Source organism: Podarcis pityusensis (genome assembly GCF_964106645.2).
Source record: "Podarcis pityusensis genome assembly, chromosome: 7".
Classification (NCBI taxonomy): Eukaryota; Metazoa; Chordata; class Lepidosauria; order Squamata; family Lacertidae; genus Podarcis; species Podarcis pityusensis.
Window position 1 is genome coordinate 71,553,533 of NC_138031.1, and position 19,891 is coordinate 71,573,423.

At 43.1% G+C, this 19,891-nt stretch overlaps 1 protein-coding gene and 1 long non-coding RNA gene across 3 annotated transcripts in view; one reads left to right on the top strand and one right to left on the bottom strand.

Moving 5' to 3' along the window:
* LOC308481931 (cadherin-9-like) overlaps positions 1 to 19,891 on the top strand; it is a 142,172-nt gene that overhangs the window by 19,711 nt on the left and 102,570 nt on the right. The gene's annotated exons all lie outside the window — the stretch shown is intronic.
* Positions 17,953 to 19,891, bottom strand: part of LOC308482191 — a 30,976-nt gene continuing 29,037 nt past the window's right edge. The window contains exon 3 of the long non-coding RNA XR_013989132.1: positions 17,953 to 18,385. This is a non-coding gene — a long non-coding RNA (uncharacterized lncRNA). The remainder of the gene's footprint in view (positions 18,386 to 19,891) is intronic.

The following is a 19,891-nucleotide window of genomic DNA, read 5'->3' on the forward strand; positions in this document are numbered from 1 at the left end:
TGTTTAAAAGTGATGCTCATATTTTCATTTTTTTTCCAATGAATGGGCTCAGTTATCTTAATCTGCAAAAATGTATACAGGAAGAGTTTCAAGGAATTAATGGGTACTGACATACCTGTACGACGCTTGTTTTGGTATTATTGCGGTGACTCTCACTGTTTGTCTATATTTCCTTCAGTAAACATGATGCCCATAGGGCTAGTGATGGTTTCTGTGGATAGCGTTTTTGACACAGGACATGAATGACAAGGTTATAATTATTATAACAATGAGGGGTGGCTATTCCCTTAGATAAAATTTCTTAGCATGTAGCAAAGGGTTCTGGAGAAAAGCCACTCCAAAATTAAGCCGGAGAAAAAAATGTACTTAAAGAATGGCAGAAGAGTATCATGTTTCATTCATTGGAACACACATGGAAAACATGGTGAATTAAACATCAGTGTATTTATCGATACAGATATACACATCAATACTCATTTAGCTCCATCTACTGTCAATATCAAGGGGCGCAGGTGGCGCTGTGGGTTAAACCACAGAGCCTAGGACTTGCCGATCAGAAGGTTGGCGATTCGAATCCCCACGACGGGGTGAGCTCCCGTTGCTCGGTCCCAGCTCCTGCCAACCTAGCAGTTCGAAAGCACGTCAAAGTGCAAGTAGATAAATAGGGACCGCTCCAGCGGGAAGGTAAACGGCGTTTCCGTGCGCTGCTCTGGTTCACCAGAAGCAGCTTAGTCATGCTGGCCACATGACCCGGAAGCTGTATGCCGGCTCCCTCGGCCAATAAAGCGAGATGAGCGCCGCAACCCGAGTCGGCCACAACTGGACCTAATGGTCAGGGGTCCCTTTACCTTACTGTCGATATCAGTCTAGCCATCAATGGTGCCGACTTGCCCCCTTGCCACATTGCGGGGTGCATCATGTGACGTGTCACGTTACATGTCACATGATGCGTCCTGTCCCCCACCAAGTGCACAAGTCTTCAGGCCCCAGGCCAGGGTGTGCAGGTGTCCTGTGGTCATGATGCTGTTGCTCGTGCACTGGGTGGGGAATGGGGAGCATGGAGGGCCTCCTCTTCCCCTTGTCACATTGGAAGGGAAGAAGTAGGTGGAGCGGGGCCCCAGGATTTGGGGGCGCCCAGCCCCCACATTGAAAAAATTGGGGTGTGTGTGAAGACTCTTCAGCCCCCACCACTTGGCATGCCCGCTAGCCATTCATATTTGCACTGGATTCTTGCATTCCACATTCATAGCACAAAGAGCTCAATGGCTGCATTGATCTTGACACTAAACATGACAAGGCCCATTTGCAAATGGGGAGAAGGGGAGGAACAAATTCTTTCATAATCAATCAATCTGTAAAGGGGTGTGGATATATGTACACCACTGATGCGGAAAACTAATAAAGATTAGATCTAAGACTCCAGCAAAGTGAGTGTAGCTGGCAGCAAAACAGGACATAATCAGTGCATCCCAGACAAGTGTGGAATTGGTTGCTGCTATCACAAAATCAGTGTTGGGGGAGGGAGGAACCAATGGGACGGACTAAAATGGAGACTGTCACCATGGATTAGAAGCTGGAGTAATTGCATTTTGCAGCATTTTGCTTTCTTGAACATTGTTACTCAAACAAACAAACAAACCTGATGTTTACTGAGAGCTAGCTGGTTGGTCACTGTGGGAAATGAAATGGTGAGCTAGAGATAGCTGATTCAGTGCAGCAAAACACATTCTGTTGTGAGAACTGGGGGCAAGGCTATGTTGGTCACTACCATGTAGAGAACATGCTGGAGACATGAAAATAGAAGTCAGATGTTGCTACAGCAGCAGCAGCTGTCTTCAAACTGAGACTTAAATGGCAGCAAGCTCCACCTCCACTAAAAGTTGCTATAGTATTTAGAAGGGCCCGGCCAGTTTTTAGTGGTTGTTAGCTCTGAAGGATGAGGGGAACTGTCCTGGGTGTCAAATGTGGGAGAACATTATGTTCTTGAGCCAGAGGGGTACTCGCCCCACAAACTCTTACTCCTGTCGGTTAGGTGTTGTGAGGGCCATTCCCTCTCCCACTCTGAATTGCCAGCTTCATCCTCTGTGGAAAGGGGGCATTTGACTTCAGGGTCATCACAAAACCACCACCAGCAACATCACATGCAGGGCTTTTTTTCAGCTGGAATTCACTGGTTCCGGCACCATCTCAGTTGGTTGCCATTACCATTATAAAAGAACAAGGGTTTATGGTGAGTTCTGGCATATCTTTTTCTAGAAAAATAGCACTGATCTTATGTTCAGGGAAGTTTTTAATATGTGAGATTTTAATGTATTTTTAATCTTTGTTGGAAGCTGCCCAGAGTGGGTGGGGAACAAATAAATTATTATTATTATTATTATTATTATTATTATTATTATTATATTGAACCTACTCCAAGGGGCTAAGAGCAGCATAGATGGATTGTTCCACTTTTTCACACAATAACAGCCACTACTCCTGAGGAAGATTTTCAGGGTCTGACTTGATAATGAAGGATAAATTGTATCAGTAGGTTTGCTTCTTTTGCAATTCATCTCTCTCTCTCTCTCTCTCTCTCTCTCTCTCTCTCTCTCTCACTTGGCTTGGTCAGATTCTGACAACAACTTTGGAACTCTACTACCAGAATCTGTTTGGAAGATGTTCCACACTTTAGATCCCCACAAAAGAGCCTATTTACTGCAGCATGCTGAACAATTCAGAATGGTACAATAAACCAAAGTTAGCTGATACCCGTACTGATCTGTTCTGCGTAGCCTGCAGGAGTTTATAATCCGTAAGCAATATGTTAAGCAATAATGGTATCCTGCACAAACATGCTTTTCTTAAACGGCACATTAAAAATATATGCTGAGGGAGTAAATTAAGCCAAAGAAAAGAAGAAAAACTGAAAATGACTGATCTGCATTAGATGCCGTGAACTCAATGGGAATCTTTCTAATAAGCCCACCTGGTGTTCCATGAATGCCTAAGGACTGGTTTTCAAAGGTGTCATAAGCATAAATAAAACAGTGCTGCTCCTATTTACCAGCGAACTGAACTGTTCTGTAAATGCGAGCAAAGGTGATTCAATTAAAACAACACTTACTGCTCAGCACTTTTGAGAGTCCAGCTCTCATATTGGATGCCAAAAACCTGGTTGTTTGCTCCAAGTCTTCTGATGTTGGAAAACATCAAAATACATCACAAGAAGAAGCCATAGCAAACCCCAGGAAAAACAAAGTCCAAAAACAACACAATGAGAGACAGTTTTGGTATTACTCATTTCAAATACCGTATTTTTCGCCCTATAGGGCGCACCGGCCCATAGGAAGTACCTAGTTTTCAGGGGGGGAAATCAAGGGGGAAAAGATGACCCCCCCCCGCAGCTCTGGGAGCAGCGGACAGGCTGCACGCAGCCTGTGTGCTACTCCAAGTCCTTCTCCCTGCTTTTGCGGGAGGTGGCGGAATTCCCCCATCTCCCGCAAAAGCCCACAGGAGCCACGCGCAACTCCTGCGGGCTTTTCGACCAGGAGAGAGAAGGGACTGAAACGGCCAGTCAGTCCCTTGTCCCTCCTCGGCGAAAAGCCCCCAAGAGCGGCACGCTCTTTAAAGGGTGTGCGGCTCCTGCAGGCTTTTCTATGAGGTGGGGGAATTCCCCCCCCCATAGAAAAGCCAGCAGAAGCCGCACACCCTTTAAAGAGTGTGCGGCTTCTGCATGCTTTTGCAGGAGGTGGGGGAATTCCCCCATCTCCTGCAAAAGCCCACAGGAGGGAGAAGGGACTGACTCAGCCAGTCAGTCCCTTCTCCCTCCTTGGGGAAAAGCCCCCAAGAGCGGCGCGCTCTTTAAAGGCTGAGCAGCTCCTGCGGGTTTTCTGACCCAGCACTGCTTTCCCCCACTGCCAGCCTCCAAACCACGTCGGAGAGTAGCGGGAAGGCGTTGCGCGCCTTCCCGCTGCCCCCCCAGCTTGTGGGGCTGGCGGTGGGGAGAAGCACTGCTTTCCCCCACCGCCAGCCTCAAAGAGCAGACTCTCCTTGCTTCAGCGAAAGCAACGCAAAGCCTCCGGAGCACAGGCTTCGGAGGCTTCGCATTGCTATCGCTGAAGCCAAGGAGCCTGCATTCGCCCCATTGGACACACACACATTTCCACTTCATTTTTGGAGGGGAAAAAGTGTGTCCTATAGGGCAAAAAATATGGTACTACCTGCAGGGAGGCCCTTACTTGTGGCTATATAGTCAGGGCCGTCTTTACCCGGGGGTGCAAGGGGTGCGGGGCACCCGGGCGCCGAATTCTGGGGGGCGCCAGGCGCCTGCCGCTAAAGCCGCTTAAGCTCTTAACTATCTACCTGTTATGAAATAATAAATAATGTTGATCAAGCTAGAAAAACAAAATGCACATATACCTAGGTATCACCAAAATGTATACCTACTGTTTCACTAAAGGACTTTCGACTTTGTGAGCTCATTTACCAAAGACGCGCCATGCCAGCGGTAGCACTTGTCATTCACAATGGCGGCGCTTGTCAGACTCAACGACGGCACTTGTCATTCACAATGGTGCCGTGCATGCGAAATTAACTCTTACATCAAAATTTGTGGCGCTGGGTGGATCTTTGCACCCCGGTGGCGCATATGCTAAAGACAGCACTGTATACAGTCCACATGGTCAGGATGAGGAGAAACATTTCAGAGATCTGTATCACATGCACAGTCCCCAAGACTACGCATCCCGCCAAGAACTGTGTGCAAATGGCGCCTCTAAATTCTCTACCTTATTTGTGGCCAGATAAATTGGGGAAAACATTTCCTATGATTTCTCCAGGGAGAGCAGCATTTCTCCAATAGTTTCTTCCAGAGAGGCTTGTAATTAGAAGTGGCACAGCAGTCCTTTCTTTCCTGCTGCTGCAAGAAACCTTCGTTGGGCATTCTGAATAGGGCTTATTTAAGCCTGTGAGGAGTGGGGAGCATGCCCGAGTAGAATAACTCAACTCCCATTCCTGTAGCTCACTGCATGGTTCAGCTGAGAAGACTCCTGTACCTGTGAAAGCTTTTGCATGTTCGGGTTTTCCAGGATTTTGAAACACACAGGATCTTCCCCAGCCTTCCCCATTGCAGTGAGTCAGGGAATCATAGAGTTGGAAGGGATCTCAAGGATCATCTAGTCCAACTCCCTGAAATGCAGGAATCTCAGCTAAAGCATCCATGACGGAGGGCCATCCAACCTCTGCTTAAAAACCTCCAAGGAAGGAGAGTCATCAATGTAGGCCATCATTTTCCATAAGGTTTCAAATCTAGCCTCATTCTGGAACATTGCGTGACCAGGTGTGACAGCCCCAGCCCCCAGGGATCACAAAAAAGCAATAAAAACTCTGACACATGTTATGGAATTAAAATTAGGCCACAACTTTATTTAAACTTCCGAATGTAGGAAGACCTTGGCTTAGGCCTTAGGCGTGTATCCCTCCTCATCAGGGTAAATGGGATATGGGGGTGCTCTGTGAGACGTAAGTGTAGCAGGCAGCCAAGCCCATATCCCCACACGCAGGATAGTTCACTGACGACCTTTCAGTGTATGGCCAGTGACACCCATATATATAACCCCTTTAAGAGGGGGACCCTGGAATCGCTGCCGCAGGGGGGTGAGTCACCACTTCATGTGCCTGCCCCCCCCCCCCACACACATAGGAAAGAAAAGACTAAAAGATTCCACCCAAGGTCATAACCGCCAAAGTTGTGATGAACTGCTATGGAGAAGACAAAACCTGCCAATGCAGGAAAATTTATTCCCGGTCGTTCAACAGCAACCAGTCAAAGACCGCAGCAGCGCCCGCTAAACAGGAAGAAAAAAGTTAACCTGCAAACAAGAAACATTAAGCAAAGGGAGGGTAGGGAGGGTGAATCTCCAGAGTCAACTGCCTGGCTGTTGTCGGCTCTACCCTCTATTTATACTGGGGCTGGCTCCACCTCCCAGCCAGAAACTTGATTACTGATTCTGGGCATGAACCTCCAAATAATAACATTGAGAAGCAAGCCAGCTCCCTATTTCTAGTAAGTTCCCTGGAATCTAGCCCCGCGTGCGATCCCACAAAGGGCACCCCCATATAAAATGTGAATGCTCATTAGACAGGGGGATGGTGTCCACACACAGGAGTATTCTTTGTAGAGGCACCATAGTGAAAAATCCAAGTTAAGTTGGCCCTTATCATAACCTTTATTCCAAAATTTATGTGGAATATTAGATATGCAGTTTTTGCTTCCTTAAAAGTGTAGGTATGATACAAATGAGACAAACAAGAGGCCCACAGATGAGTGGTAATGATGATGATTAGTACTATAACTTATTAAATTTATTAGGCAACTTCTCTTGCAACTCAAAGTGTCTTTACAAAATCCGGCCCGCCAATCGGTTTAATTCGGCCCCTATGACAATTTATTTCCTGGGGTAAAATCCTCAAAAACCCTCAACAACTTCAATCCTAAAAGAAGCTCAACAACTTTGGGGTAAAATCATAAAAAACCTCAACAACTTCAATCCGAAAAAAGGTCAATAACGTTGGTTGGCACTTTGGTTGGCCCCCACGGCTCTTCACTTCATCAAATCTGGCCCTCTTTGAAAGAAGTTTGGACACCACTGTGAAGTCTAACCCATGGCTGAGCAATCTGTGCCCTCCCAGTTGTCATTAAACTCCATCTACCCTCAGCCCCAGCCAGCATTACCAACTGCCAATTCTAGGAGGTGGAGGTCCCATGTTCCCCAGGCCTATTTAAGATTCTCTGCCGCTCAGCTTGAAGGTTGCTCCAGAGGGTGAGGAAGATAGGCATTTGCCCTTTCAGTTCCTTCTGCTTGACTCATTTTTTGGTCTTTTTAGGCTATAAACCTGAAAACAAACTGCTCAAACTGCTCTCCCCCCCCCCCAAATAATTATTATTATATTTACAGCACCAAGCTGCTAAGCTGCTTTATTATTGCCCGGGGTGGGGGTGGTTAAAACTAGCAAAAGACCTACCACCCCAACATCACTGCTGCTTTCTGTTTTCGCACCACCCACCCACGGGATTTTAGAAGCACTGTAAGGGAATTCTCAATTCAATATCCTTGAGTTTTGGAAGGTAGCAGAGCCCGAACTCCTTGCAAAGCTTTTGTGGTTTTATGCTTGATTTGAACTGATTTTATCTTTTGCATCTCTTTTGCAACTTTATGTGCTTCTTTAATTTTATTATTACAACTATAAAAAAATGTAACAAACAAAAATATATATAAGGCAGGAACCAAGAGAAAAGCAACTGATGGTTCATTCTGTTAAGAGAATTAGAGCAGACAAGCTGGTATCTCCCGTAGACCAGACCCTCCAAGTGTCCCTATTTTCCAGGGATGTCCCTGATTTACAGAAGCCATCCCGGTTTCTCATTTGATCCCAGAATGCCCTGCTTTTTCTTGGGACATTCCTATTTGCATTCGATAAATGTTAGAGGATATGGTAGAATGTCTCTATCTTCATTAGAGAAATGCCGGAGGGTATGGAGTTATCCAACTCCTATATTGGGAAGGATTTTTTAAAAAATGTTTAATGTTTTACTATGTTTCTCTAGATGCTGGAAGCCACCCAGATTGGCAACCCAGTCATATGGGTGGGGTATAAATAGTAAAGCCCTTCTTATTATTATGGCATAGGATGTCCCTATTTTCATCAGAGGGACATGGGTGGCACTGTGGGTTAAACCATAGAGCCTAGGACTTGCCGATCAGAAGGTCAGCAGTTCGAATCCCCACAACGGGGTGAGCTCCCATTGATCATCCCTGCTCCTGTCAACCTAGCAGTTCGAAAGCATGGCAAAGTGCAAGTAGATAAATAGGTACCACTCTGGTGGGAAGGTAAACGGTGTTTCCATGCACTGCTCTGATTCTCCAGAAGCGGCTTAGTCATGATGGCCACATGACCCGGAAGCTGTACGCCGGCTCCCTCAGCCAATAAAGCAAGATGAGTGCCGCAACCCCAGAGTTGGCCACGACTGGACCTAATGGTCAGGGGTCCCTTTACCTTTATTTTTATCAGAGATACCCTTGTGGAGGGTATGATCGACAATGTGAAATTCAGACACAAGAATAACTTGAGTCCTTAAACCAGTAGGTCTCTCCACAAGTTTACATGAGTTTGAGGTGGCCTTCTGATTTGGTCTTTGTGGCACATAAATGAAACAAGCGGTTGCCATACAAGATCTTTTTGTAACTTTATTGTACACCTCATAGAAACCACAGTGTTGTGCATTGCTGAAATAAATGGAGCCTGGAGCCTTGCACTTATGCCAGCTTGGCACACTGCCGCTTCATTCTGCTGTATATGTAGATCCAGCTTTGATTCCTTGTAGGGACTGCAGCCGTAAGACAAATACAAGGTCAAAATCATGGCCTCTTAAAGCAAAGGCGGGAATGTGTACATTGCCCAAGCCTATAAATACACGGAGAATCAGAAAGGGAAGGGATTCAGCCTCTCTTAAATGGGCTCTGTATTATTCAAAGGGAGATCAGAGAAAATTTATCGTTAAGCTAATATGAACATATGGATTATAGAATTATTTATGAAAAACATTCAGTCAGATGTATTGATCAGAGCAGCTTAAAGAACCACTGCCTTTTCAGCAAGCACTACAAAGCCCCGCGGTTTATGTTCTACAAGATTCCATCGGTAAACAATGATTTGTTGCAAATGTGAACATTTGCAACATGGAATGCCTAATCAAGTGTCTTCAGAATATTGGCTCTTTAGACGAACGTTGACACTTCAGAAGCAAATGACTACAAAGCAAAACAGCAATGCTGTTTCTCCTTCTGAATATTAATACCCAAGCGAGAATGTGGTGGGAGCAACAGAGAAATATATGAAAGGAAAATCCTCATAAGTCCTGATCAGAAAAAGCAGGCTCCCAAGACATACTGAACAGCCACGTCAAATTTTAAGGAAGACAGAGAAATGTTCACTTGCCGTTGGTCTCCAAATTAAAGAATGAAATGTAAGAACTTTATATTGAATACCCTCCAACATTTCTCTGATGAAAATAGGGACATCCTATTCCATGGGTGGTGGTGATGATGATGAAAATAATAATAATAATAATAATAATAATAATAATAATAATAATAATACCCCATCTGACTGGGTTGCCCCAGCCAATCTAGGTAGCTTCCAACATATATAAAAATATAATAAAACATTAAACATTTTTTTTAAATAAAAATCCCTATATAGGTCTGCCTTCAGTTGCCTTCTAAAGGTTGTATAGTTACTTATCTCCATGGCTTGGGGGGGGGGGGTTCACATAATTTCATACCCTCCAACATTTTTCCAATGAAAATAGGGATGCCCCCAAGGAAAAGCAAGAAATTCCGGGATCACATCAGAAATCGGGATGGTTTCTGTAAATCCAGGACTGTCCCTGGAAAATAGGGGCACTTTCAGGGTCTGCAAACATAGCAGTTGCTTCTCAGGTTTAATGTTGGATGTAGATTGTTTGGCTTGGGCCTGAATGGGTTTTTATGCAGTTAGACTCCTTGCAAACATTCCACCAGCATGTGGGCTTTGCTGAGTTACCGGGGGGGGGGGCGACAAGGATCTCTTATAGAGCACATAAAGGTAAAGGGACCCCTGACCATTAGGTCCAGTCGCAGATGACTCTGGGGTTGCAGCGCTCATCTTGCTTTATTGGCCGAGGGAGCCGGCATACAGCTTCTGGGTCATGTGGCCAGCATGACTAGGCCGCTTCTGGAGAACCAGAGCAGTGCACAGAAATGCCGTTTACCTTCCCACCAGAGTGGTACCTATTTATCTACTTGTACTTTGATGTGCTTTCAAACTGCTAGGTTGGCAGGAGCAGGGACCGAGCAACAGGAGCTCACAATGTCACGGGGATTCGAACCGCTGACCTTCTGACTGGCAACCCCTAGGCTCTGTGGTGTTTTTTTTAAATAAAATAATATTTATTGATAATTTCAAAATTACAAGAAAAATAAAAAAATAAAAAACAACACTACAATAAAAAAAGAAAGAAAGAAACACAAAATATGAAAACCAATACAACAATACAGCAAAAGAGGGTAAAAAAAGAAGAAAAAAAGAAAAAAAAGCACAAATCCCAAATTGCAAATCCATCATTTCCATTTGCTTGTTTCATTGACCTCCTCACACCTCCGTTTTTGTATTCTAGTTTAGTAATTATTTCAGCAAATTCTTTCCATCTTTCTCAATTTTTGTTATAAAATTTATCCTAACAATTTAACCGAATAATTAACTCGACAAATCCTTACCATCTTTCCCCATATTCTGTTATTCAGATTACCTTAATTTATTTAACCTTATCTTACCCCTAAGTGCCTTAAGACTTAAATCTTAAATTTCAAATATACATAGCTCCTGATATCATTTCTGTTAGTCGTATAGTTTCATTCCCACATTTTCCCTAATATTCATTAGCTGATTCTATTTTTTTTATAAGATATTTATTAGGATTTTCAAAATATTACAAAATATAAAAAGAAAAAAGAAAAATACAAAATAAAAATAGTTAAAAACAATTCAGTCTTTCAATCACTTATCTTTCATTTGCTTGTTTCCCAGACCTCCTCACGCCTCCCTTTTCTGTATTCCACTTCAACTGTTAGTTTAGCAAATCCCTCCCCTCTTTGTTTATCCTAGTCTTCGATCTTAAAGTATTGTAACATTAAATTTTTACCTATTAATAGTCCATTTTTCATATTTATTCATTAGCTGATTCTAAAATAAAAAAAAAAATCCATTATAAATTCTCTTCCAATCATCATCCAGCGTCTCTTCTTCCTGGTCTCGGGTCATGTCAGTCCTTATTGTCCATTCCGTCTAGTCCATCAACCTGGAAGCCTTATGTCCGAGGCCCTTAAATCTCTTCCATGTCCCTTCTGCAATTCTTCTTCATCTTGTTTGTGCTTGCCCTTTTCCTTGTCTCTTGTTGGTCTCTGTCTTAGTTTCTTTCCTTTCTCATTGAGGAGTAGGTCTCTGGGGGATTCCAACCCAAAATTGTCTCCATCACCCTTCATCCAGCTCACCCATTCCCCACAGTCCCACTCCCCACAGTCCTCGATGTAATCCAAAATGAATTTAAAATCAAATTTCAGAATCTCTCCAAAGCTTGAAGTCTCCTCATCTCCAGACTCCCCTTGGCCCACTTCAGCTTCAATCTTCAATAACAGTGGCTTATGCTCCTGTAGGGCCTCGGGTCTCTCCATTTGTACTATTTGAGGTGCAGCCACATCCTCCTCCATTATCAACTGCACTTGCCCAGTCGGTGCAGATTGATAAATTGGTTCTTGGATGATTTCTGTATCAAAGTTATTAACCACAACAGTCAAATCCATTTTCTCATTCACCGTCCATCTTTTCATGCATTTGTTCCAGCAAAGCATTTGTCCTGCATAGAGCAAGCAACCAGTCTTTTTCCCAGCTCATCTTTGTTCAAGGTCGGAAAAGTCTGTTCCCGCAGTCTTAATCTCAAAGATGTTGGGTCTCAAATATGCTGCAACAACAATTTAGCAAGCTCCCTCTAGAGGAGACAATCTACTTGTAGCCATTTTTTTTTAAAAGACAAAGGAAAGTTACTTTCATTTTTCAGATATTTCAGACGTTTTTCAGATGTTTTATTTCTTTAAGATGCAAAAGGCAACATTAGAATCAACTTGTTTCTCTTCTCATTAGCTATCTGTCAAAATGTTACGTTCACCGTCAATGAACCTCAGCAACAGTTTCTGTCTCTGACACCCCGTTCCCAGGTTAGAGACGATGGAAACTTATCCTTCTTCACTCCATCTCCTGCTAGGGTTAAACAGAGTCCCCCCCCCCTTTTCTCCTGCTTCCAAGGGGGGTTTCAGTGGTTCTAAATGAAGGAAATTTAGTCCTTTTTTGACAGCTTCCCGGCTTTAGCTTGCAAAATTTTTGCTTTAGTCTATATACAAGGAAACGGAAGGTGGACTTCCTGTTTACACCTTCCCGCTTCGTTACCAAATTAAAACAATTTCTTGATCCAATTTTCCGTTTCTACTCACGGGTACTTGTTTTAAGTCCAATTGTCCACAGGAAAAAGTCAGCGCTCTCTGGCAATGGCTGTGCGGCTTCACTCCGTGAAAGTAGCAGTCAGTTCGTAGCACCACGCTTCTCACCCCACTTCGCTCCGGAGCCCCTAGATGGGATTCCCCACGAGTAGGGGGGCGCTTCTGGTGCCCTGCCGAACCCCACGTTCCCAGGCTTCCTCTGCCTGGGATTTCTAGCGGGTCCCCACCTTCACAGCGGCGGGAAGACCCACTTTTCACGGAGCCTGTTCCTCCGGTCGGAGGAACTCCGCCATTCACCAATGGCGCTGACCCGGAAGTCCCCTAGGCTCTGTGGTTTAACTCACAGTGCCACCCGCATCCCTTATGAGCACATAGGGACATCCTAAGGAAAAGCAGAAACCGGGATGCCTTCTGTAGATCCAGATTGTCCCTGGGAAATAGAGACACTTGGAGGGTCTGATACTGCAGTATGCATTCTGTTTATGTGGCTAGAATCAACTTGGGCCAGGTAGACATATCAAGCTATTTTATGCTGACCACCTTACTGACAGAGGTTCTCCAAGACCTCAGAAAAAAGGTCTGTCCATCTCTGCTAACTAAAAATGTGATGGATTCAGTCTGGGACTTTGCATGCAGAGATATCCCTCACTCCTGAACTGTGAGCCCTGTCTGGTGCTCCTCCATGAGGCACCCCACGGGATTTGAATCCGTGCCTCATCGCAAGGCACTGAGGCATGCCTTCATTCTGTCCCTTGCTGCCCAATTTTATACTGTCACTTTCTGTTCCACATCCATTTATTTATGTGTGATGCCGCAGGAGCAGCCACATATATGCCCAGTGTGTTCCTATTTCTCATGCCGTTAATTCTCAGCTTACAAGGGCAAGTGACACAAATGCAGGTCTGTGCACTAAGGATGGAGCAGAAATATTGGTTCATCTGGCTCTTGAATGATGTGGCCTACTTCATACCCCACAAGCTACTACACAGATTGGAATTTAATTATCCATCAGATTCTGAATTTTATAATATAGTTCTTGGCTCAAAAAAGTATAACAACAACAACAACAACAACAACAACAACAACAACATGTTTATTTATTCCTCCCAATCTGGCTGGGTTCCCCCAGGCACTCTGAGCACCTTTGAATACATACAAAAACATAATAAAACATCAAACATTAATAGTAACAATCTGATCCAATGTAAAAAAATTCAAAATAACTTTAAAATAAACAACTTATATAAAATAAAGCAATACCCAGTAATCGATTAAAATCCAACCGTGAAGAGTAAAAATAAACAACAGCAAATGATAAAAAGTTTACAATTACAATAAAGAATTGCTAATCTGCTCTGGTTCGCCAGAAGCGGCTTAGTCATGCTGGCCACATGACCCGGAAACTGTACGCTGGCTCCCTCGGCCAATAAAGCGAGATGAGCGCCGCAACCCCAGAGTCGGTCACGACTGGACCTAATGGTCAGGGGTCCCTTCACCTTTACCTTTAATCAATAAAAATAATAGCAAATGCATAAAATGTGGTGGCAGGGGGAGAGACACCACAATATATTAGTGTAAAATGCATTAATCAATGCATAACTCTGGTTGCCCAACAACAGTGGCCATTTTTTGTTTTTCTCTTTCAAAGAAATATTTCTGTTTAGCTTAGTTTTTGCTCTGCTGCCACAGGCAGCTGTAGAATTCTCCTCAACAATTGTCTTAAAAAACACGCAAAAGCAAGGAAGCAAGCAAGCAAGCAAGCAAGCAAACAAACAAACAAACAAACAAACAAACCAGAATGCCCTGGATGCAGAGAGAGAGAGAGAGAGAGACTGTCACTGCTTCCATCCATAAACTTTTAAGGAATTTTATCTCCCCCACCAAAAAAAGTTTAAAAAATCACTCCAGATTGGAGAGACTTTAGCGATGCCAGATCCCACCTTTTTGAGCTGAAAAGCCTCATTTGAGACCTCTCAACAATATATGGCTTAATACTGGAGCAAAGGCCAATTAAGGGTTTCAAAAAAACCCCACCCCATTTTATTCACCTTCATTCCTAATTCCAACCTTAATATTTTTTCCCTCCAGTGTACAAACTAGGTTAAGGTTACTTACCTTTAACAGAAGGTTAAATATCTTCATACCAGCTCAGCACAATAATAAATAACAAAGTGCCCCAAACATTGGTTCTAGACATACGTCATTTTTGCTCCTTCTTGCAGCAGAGCAATAGATAACTCAACTGCATGTTCTTACAGTTACAAAGGGCATGGGATTAAAAAAGAAAATAAGTTATGGAAAGTAACTTAAAATGCAAGGTCTAGCAAAGTCCTGTGGCTCCCTCTTTTGGATGGCACATATTTTGAATCTACCAATAAAAAAAAGAAAAGAAAAAGAAAAAACCCTTGCACAAAAGTGACATATCCTTAGCATCGCAAAATGAGCTTCTGTTTGTCTAAAGTGGTAAACAGAGTGAATAAAACATGTTTTTCTATAACAGATTCTTGTAAAGTATAATCATTCTGTACACAGAAAATCTGTAGCCTGTATAAAAATAGACATTATTTTGCCATTTACTGTTGTGACAAGATTTTCCCAGGCAGGCAGGGTCTTGGGAGAGGAGTTCACTCCACATAAAGAACGCAGGATGCAGGGAGAAAGTAAAAGGGAGATTGTATTGGCTGACACCTTGTTTTTAAGCGGATCAGCACTAGCTTTTTTAAAAAATGAGGCCGAAAGAAATTGCATATGCCTGGCACAAATTAAAAGCCATTTGAGTGTGGGCTGCTTTTCACACCTATCAAAAGAGGCATACTCTGGTGCTCCCGACTGACTCACCCTGCATCTGTAAGGCGGGGGGGAGCAAAAATGGCCAAACTACTTTTGGAAAAGGAATGGAGGAAAGAGGATCAAAGGATTTCAGTGCACTCCTTTTGAAATGCTATTAATAAATATTTGCATTCGGTACACAAGGATGGGTAGATCTATCTATTTCAAGCTTTTGCTAGTTTCACAGGCATTTGTTTGTTTGGAAGTCTGTTCCATTCATTTCCGCATTAACTTGCGTTTTAAAAAATCCATGTGAAAATTCATATTTATGTACTCCTTTCAATACATATTTAATTGTGTGAAGCTTTTAGTACGCTCTTTTCAGTGAAGAACCGTAGTGCAAAAAACAGATAAATGTGAAATGTGAAGGGTAACATGCATTGTAATCTGTGCATTAGTCCAGGAGGTGCTGATCAGATCAGTGCACACAAATTCACAAAGGGGGCAGAACACACCCCTAGCATCTCTTAGACTTGCCTGCTATCCAATCTATTTGAATCTTGTTGTCTACTCTGACTCTCCAGAACCTACCCAGAGATGGGTTCCTTCCCATCACCTGCTACTTTTAAGCAAGGATGGCTTTAAAAGAGGATTAGACAAATTCAAGGAGGACAAGGATATGACTACTAGCCATAATGACTATCCTCTGCCTCCACAGTCTGGAGGCCACAATGCTTCTGAGTACCAGCTGCTGGAAGCCATAGGAAGGGAGAATGCTGTTGTGCTCAGGTCCTGGCCTGATCCAGGGGTTTGGGCATTGAACCTGGGAAGAAGAAGAAGAAGAAGAAGAAGAAGAAGAAGAAGAAGAAGAAGAAGAAGAAGAGATGAAGGAGGAGTTGGAGTTTGGATTTGATATCCCGCCGTTCACTCCCCTTAAGGAGTCTCAAAATGGCTAACAATCTCCTTTCCCTTCCTCCACCACAACAAACACTCTGTGAGGTGTGTGAAGCTGAGAGACTTCAGAAAAGTGTGACTAGCCCAGGGTCACCCAGCAGCTGCATGTGGAGGAACTGTGAAGTGAACCCGGCTCACCAGATTACAAGTCCACCACTCTTAACTACTACAACACACTGCAGGACCTTCTAACTCCAAAGTGATTGATCTGCCCATCCTATATACAGATAAATCATTTCGCATTTCAGTGGGTGAGTGGAAAGAAAGTCTGCAGCAGTGCCCAAAGGTCTATGTATACGTTCAAGCTTACATGCCAATGCACTGCTGCCTTTTAAGAGCCTTTGTTTTCATAACTCTTTATATTTCATGATAATGATATGCTTACCAATAAACAACAAAGGCAATAGAGGGACTAGCTTTAAATGAAATTCAAAATCTGAATCTACAGTGATTCCTCTGAAGATCAAAAGCCCATGCCACAATAAATCTGTAGGTTCTTCAGATTGCATGACTCTTTTTTTTTTTTACTCTAGAGTCTAGACTAATGGATGTCAAAGAAACAAACTCCAAATGATATCCAACTGAGATTCACTTTGAGCTTTTATATACGGTAGTACTCTGTAATAATGCAGAATGGTGGAATACTGGAGCCAAGGCTATAATTCACTGATGAACAACGAGCAATGCACACACAGAAAATATATAACCTTTGCTCGTAAACCAAAAAGAAAAAAAATTCCACCCACAATAGAGAGAAGAGAAGCACTTGACATGATTGTCTTGAGATAAATGAGAGCACATCCTTGGAGGCAGATGACTTGCAGAACAAAGGTTTGGGTGTGCTCTGAAAAGTTGATTTAAAACCCGCTCTTGTAAACTCAGCACGCTTCCATAGCTTCTGTGCAGGATTAATTCTTGAAAGGGATATTAGAACACACCAACAGGGCCAAATAAGATCAGTTAAGTTGACCACTGTGATTGATAGTTCCAGCATTCAAAGTACCAAGGAGGTCTTAGCAACACTCCAATAATGCAGGTGTGCTGTTTAGGGAAGTTTTTAATGTTTAATGTTTTATTCTGTTTTCAATCTGTTGGGAGCTGCCCAGAGTGGCTGGGGAAACCCAGCCGGATGGGCGGGGTATAAATAATAAATTATTATTATTATTATTATTATTATTATTATTATTATTACCCTAGATAAATTGGGACTTCTTTCTGATTTTGCTTTAAGCAAGGCTGCCACGGGAAGCTCATTTGGGACTCCTCATATGTGACCTTCGACTCTTAGTGTTTGGGACTCATTGTAGCAGTCCCCATGTAACTAGAAGTAGCATTGGAAGAAGGAGTTCCACAAACTGCTCATTTCTCCCACAGTTCCCCACACTGCTGCTTGAACTGTTCTATTCATGGAAGCCACTGATAGATCATAGACCCTTCTATGAACAGAAGGGCAACCCTGGTTACAGCCCAATGTGTTTCATATTTTGCTCTGTGTAAAGTTTACTCACAATTTCAACACTCCTGTGGTAGTAATGGCTTTGCATATTTTGAATAATTTCCCATTTGCTTTTCCTTCCAGCATCCTTCATTTTGCCTTTATGGGAATAAAGGAGAATGGAGAAGGATCCATTTGGTCCTATCCAATGAAGTTCATAGCACTTATGTAAGATTCTACATGTTGCACTGATTTCTTAATTTTAAGCACTGCCCTTTCCCCATTACAGAATTATCAGGGTGCCATGCAAGGACCAATCATTCAGAACATATCACCTGGTTAATTTAGCGGGGGCGGGGGGGGGCAGAATACTAGGTAAAATAAAATAAGAGTTCTCTGGATGCCTAGATCCTGGTTTGGAGCAAGTACTCTTTCGTGAGAAAGCCCAGCAGAGATTTAAAATCACAAAGCATGCAGAAAAGTAAAGCATGGCTTTACAATATCCCGTTCGAAGTTGCTTGCAAAGCTCCCCACTTCCCTTAGCAGAGAAAGAGACTACACATTTGGTAAGATAAAAATATGGTTTGCTTGCAAACTCTTCAAAGCTCAGGTTCATGTACTTTTCCATACAGCAGCAAGAAAAGACAGACAATGTAGCTTAGGATTCAAAATGGTAAATGCTTTTAAATTATTTGTATAGAAACACAAAGATGGCTTGCTTATGCCACGTGGTCTAAGCTGGGAGAATCCAGCTTAGACCTTCTTACTGGTAGGGTTCACATGCTGAATTGGAAGAACAAAGGCTTGATGACTCTTCCTACCAAGGTGAGGGGGAGTGACCTAGCTAAGCCAGGCAGAACAGCTTACTCTATGGTATTAACCCCTCCAAGCAATGCTGGTTATATGAAGCTGGATATTCCACATATTCTTCATTACTAGCAAAATGTTGGTAATTAGGTGAATGTGGAATGACGACTTGTATATGGAGGGCTTATATATGGAGGAAGGGACTATAAATGGGACCCAGATTCAATTTGTCTTTCACTTTCTCTGCAGACAGACATTATTCCCCATTTATGCTGGATCCTTGCTTTCAGGAACAGACCATCAAACTGCTCTCACATCAGTGTTCTTCTCAGGTGCACTTATTTCATGGCTGTGGGAGAAATGTAATGGAAAATACTCGCTTTTAAGGACAGAATGGATGGGCTAAGGAAAAGGGATGTTAAATTTGTTACCACCCCCTAGCAAAGCTAAGGATCAAGACATGAAAAGTTCCATCTCAGTTTCTCCATCTTGATCTCACTAGTGTGATGAAGGACATACACACATACACATTCCAAGCCCACTTAGACTCAGGGACAGATTATATGCATCAGAAGACATGAGGTTGTTACAACAATCTAAATTTCCCCAATGGTATTATTTCCCCACACACCCCAGCTCAAAGAAGACAAAAGAAGCAACAAACATCTATTATCTAGGAGAAGACACAGTGTTTTCCCTCTGGAAGAATTTCTTAGAACTATTCCTACTGCCATGTTGAACAGCAGATACAGACAGATACTGGTTTCCCAAAGGATTTGCATCTGTAATTTAAAACAGTTGGAGAATGCAACCCACTTTGTACTGCAATGTTCTTTGTATGATGTCCCAAGGGAAAAATGCTTGAGAAATATATATTTTTTCTAGTTACCAACCTATTCTGACCAAGAAATTATCTATTTGTCTTAAAATATGTTTATTCATAGACTGGTTGTTCACATCCTTCTGTCTTAAGAGACAATGGAGTGCGCCTCCAGAGGTGGACACTAGTACTGCATGCTTTAGGGACAAAGTAACTCCAAGCAGAAGTGAAGTAGTGCAAAGTAGGAAGTTTTAAGAGTGTGCTCAGTTTAATTTTACTTTAAATTGGGTTTTACTCCATGGTATTACATGCGGGTGGCGCTGTGGGTAAAACCTCAGCACCTAGGGCTTGCCGATCGCATGGTCGGCGGTTCAAATCCCCGTGGCGGGGTGAGTTCCCGTCTTTCGGTCCCAGCTCCTGCCCACCTAGCAGTTCGAAAGCACCCTTAAGTGCAAGTAGATAAATAGGTACCGCTTTACAGAGGGAAGGTAAACGCCGTTTCCGTGTGCTGCACTGGTGCCGGCTCGCCAGAGCAGCTTCGTCATGCTGGCCACATGACCCGGAAGTGTCTCCGGACAGCGCTGGCCCTCGGCCTCTTAAGTGAGATGGGCGCACAACCCTAGAGTCGGACACAACTGGCCCGTACGGGCAGAGGTACCTTTACCTTTACCTATTACATGTTTCATATAATCATCTTATTGTTTATTCTTTAATGCATTGTACTGTTTACTTCTATTGTCTTCTCTCTATATTAGTAATTTTCAGATTGTGTACTAAAGGTACCACGGCCAATGGCTAGTACAAGAAAAATGATGATAATGATGATGAATAGAGAATGTGCAAAAATACCAGCCATCCTGTACATTCACTGGGAATTGCAGGGAATGTGCACAAATTAACAGCATCAATGGAGGGTTTTGCATTTTGCCAGTCAGGATGCATAGTCCCCATGTAATGTTTAGGAAAGATACACAATCTGACAGATGAATAAGGTTATTCTTGCATTGCACGGTCACTGTGCATATTGTCTGTCAG